Source organism: Mus caroli, chromosome 9, assembly GCF_900094665.2.
Source record: "Mus caroli chromosome 9, CAROLI_EIJ_v1.1, whole genome shotgun sequence".
Classification (NCBI taxonomy): domain Eukaryota; kingdom Metazoa; phylum Chordata; class Mammalia; order Rodentia; family Muridae; genus Mus; species Mus caroli.
This window is the reverse complement of record NC_034578.1, coordinates 52,368,288-52,371,838: the sequence shown is the minus strand read 5'-3', so window position 1 is coordinate 52,371,838 and position 3,551 is coordinate 52,368,288. Positions and strand designations below refer to the sequence as shown.

General features: G+C 40.9%; 1 protein-coding gene and 1 pseudogene across 2 annotated transcripts in view; one reads left to right on the top strand and one right to left on the bottom strand.

The window, feature by feature from the left end:
* Scaper (S-phase cyclin A associated protein in the ER) overlaps positions 1 to 3,551 on the top strand; it is a 343,420-nt gene that overhangs the window by 265,960 nt on the left and 73,909 nt on the right. The gene's annotated exons all lie outside the window — the stretch shown is intronic.
* The window catches only part of LOC110301381, a 4,952-nt pseudogene continuing 2,152 nt past the window's right edge, over positions 752 to 3,551 (bottom strand).

The window sequence follows — 3,551 nt, the reverse complement described above, 5'->3', positions numbered from 1 at the left end:
CTCTCTCTCCCTTCTCTCTCTCTCCCTTCTCTCTTTTTACCTGCCTTTCTATAATAAAGCTCTAAAACCATAGAGAGTCTCTGCTCTAGTCAAGATCTGCTGTGCTCACTCTCGTCAGGGTTAGGAACCTCTCTTCCCTCATCCCTCTCTCCCATAACCCCAGTGGCTTTAGCAAAGTAGCTCCGGGACTCCCAGGTAGGGCTGCCCCTTGCCACCGCCCCCAAAGAGTGGGTCAGAGGCTTAGATGCCCACCCGGGCATGAGAGGAAGGTAGATAGCAACCCTCCCATGCCTGACTGACCAGAGAATAGGTGGAACTCTGGCGGGGTGTGGGTCTCCCCTTCCCCCTCTTCCCCAGGGCATGCAGGCTCGCTGGTGGTCTGTTCAGTCTCAGTAAACCCCTGGGTCCAGGTGAGGTGATTCTGTAGGTTTTCTTGTGATGTACTTGACCCTTCTACCTCCTACATTCCTTCCTCTGTCTCTGCATGATTCATTGAGTTCTTCCTAATGTTTGGTTGTGGGTCTCTGCATCTGTTTCTGACAGTGGCTGGAAGGAGCTTCTCTGTGATGATTATACCAGGCTCTCCTGACTATAAATATAGCAGAATAACATTAGAAAGCATTTCATTTTATTTTGCCAGCATGTTTGGTTCAATTCTAGGTTTCTGAAGCATCTGGTCTCTGGTTTCTGGTTGTCTAGGCAGTGTCAGGGGTGGGTTCACTCTCCTGGCTTGGGTCTCAACCTGGACCAGTCATTGGTTGGCCATGCTCACCATTTCTGTGCCAACTTTACCCCAGCACACCTTGCTGATAGGAAAAAAATGTAGGTTAAAGATTTTGTGATTGGGTTTGGTGTCCCAATATCTCTACTGGAAGTCTTGCCTGGATATAGGAGATGGCCAGTTCAGGCTCTGTATTCCCCATTACTAGGAGTCTTAGCTCAGGTCACCATAATAGAGTCCTGGGACTTTCCATTGGACTAGATTTCTACCTTGCTCCAAATTGCCCCTCACTACAATTCCAGTTGACTCTCTAGTACTCTCTTCCTTTATCCTCCCTCAACATGATTCTTCCTGTTTCTGTCCCCACGTGCTCCGAGTCCACCCACAATATCTATTCTATTTCCCCTTCCCTGGGAGACTTGTGCATTTCCCCTTGAGCCTCCTCTGAGTCTGTGGATAGTAGCATGATTATCCTTTACTTTACAATTAATATCCAATAAGTATACTGTTGTAAGAGAGAATATACCATGTTTGGTTTGGGGGGTCAGGATAATTGTTTGCTAGTCCTATCTAGTTGCCTGCAAATTTCATGATGTTATTTTTTAACAGCTGGATAATACCCATTGTGTAAATGTACCACTTTTTCATCCACACTTTGGTTGAGGGGCATCTAGGTTGTTTGCAGTTTCTGGCTCTTATGAATAAAGCAGCTTTGAACATAATTGAACAAGTATCTTTTGTGATAGAATGGAACATCTTTTATATATATGACCAGGTGTGTATAGGTGGGTCTTGAGGTAGATCATTTCTCAATTTTTTTGAGAAGCCACCAAATTGATTTCCAATTTGGCTGTACAATATTGCACTCACACCAGCAATGGAGGAGTGTTCCCATTCCTCCACATCCTCTCCAGCATGAGTATCACTTGTATTATTGATCTTAGACATTCACAGGCATATGTGGAATCTCAGCCTCATTTTGATTTGTATTTCACTGATCACTAAAGATGTTGAACTTCCTTTAAGTTTCCTCTGTTGAGAATGCTGTTTAGATAGATGCCTCATTTCTTATTAATTAATTTATTCAATTTACATCCCAATATCATCCTCTCTCCTCCTAATACTCGTTCACACAGATCTCTCCCATTTTCCCCCTTCTCCTCTGAAAAGGGGGACTCCCCTGGGTATCACTCCCCCACCCTGCCCCGATTAATCAAGTCACTGCAGGACTAGGCACATCCTCTTCCACTGAGGCCAGACAAGGTGGCCTAGTTAGATATCAGATCCATAGGCAGACAACAGATTTAAAGAGACACTGCTCAATCTGTGGGGGACTGGTATGAAACCCAAGCTTAGCTTCTGGTATATATGTGCAGGGGACCTAAGTCTGTGCCTCATTTTTAATTTGATTATTTGGTTTTTTGATGTCTAATTTCTTGACTTCTTTTTGTATTTTGTAAATAGCCTTCTGTCAGATGTAAAGTTGGTGAAATTTTTTTTTCCATTCTGTAGGCTACTGTTTTGTCTTATTAGTGGTGCCTTTTGCCTTACAGAAGCTTTTCAGTTTCATGAGGTCACATTTATTAATTGTTGATTCTAGTGCCTGCACTATTGGTGTTTTGTTCAGGACGTTGTCTCCTGTGCTGATGCATTCAGGGCTATTCCCTCCCTTTCTCTTCTGTCAGGTTCAGTGTATCTGGTTTTATGTTAAGGTTGTTGATACACTTGGACTTGATTTTTGTGCAGGGTGACAATAAATACAAATCTAAGTTAGAACAGTGCCATTTGTTCTGAAGATGCTTTCTTTCTTGCACTGTATAATTCTGGCTTTATAAGAAACCAGGTGTCCTTAAGTGTGTGGATTTACATCTAGGTCTTCAGATTCTGTTGATCCACCTATCTGTTTTTATGCCAATATCATGCAGTTTTTATTACTGTTGTCCTGTAGTAGAGATTGAAATCAGAGATGGTACTACCTCTGGAAGTTCTTTATTGTACAGGATTGTTTCAGCTATCCTGGATTTTATGTTTTTCCATATCAAGTTGATTATTGTTCTTTCAAGGTCTGTAAAGAGTTGTGTCAAAATTTTGACAAGAATTGCACTGAATCTGTAGATTGATTTTGGTAAGTAAGATGGCCATTTTTACTATGTTAATTAATCCTACTGATCCATGAATGTGAAACATCTTTCCAACTTCTGATACCTTCTTCATTTTCTTTCTTCAAAGACTTGAGGTTCTGTCATACAAATTTTTCATTTGCTTAAAGTTAGCCCAAGATATTTTATATTATTTGTGGCTATTATGAAGGGTGTTGCTTCCCTGGTTTTTTTTCTCAGCCCATTAGTCATTTGTGTATCACAGGGCTACTGATCTTTTTGAGTTATTCTTGTATCCAACCACTTTACTGAAGGTGTTTATCAGCTGTAGTTCTCTGGTAGAATTTTTGGAGCCACTTATATATACTGTCATATCATCTGCAAATAACAATACTTTGACTTCTTTCTTTCCAGTTGTATCCCCTTGATCATCTTCAATTGTCTTATTGCTTCAGCTAGAACTTCAAGTACTATATTAATAGATATGGAGAGAGTGGACAGCCTTATCTTGTACCTGATTTTAGTGGAAGTGCTTTGAGTTTCTTTTCATTTAAGTTGATTTTAGCTATTGGCCTGCTATAAGTTGCTTTTATTACGTTTAGGAATGTCCCTTGTATCCCTGATCTCTCTAATACTTTTTTTTTTAATATTTTTATTACATATTTTCCTCAATTACATTTCCAATACTATCCCAAAAGTCCCCCATAGCGCCCCCCACTTCCCTACCCACC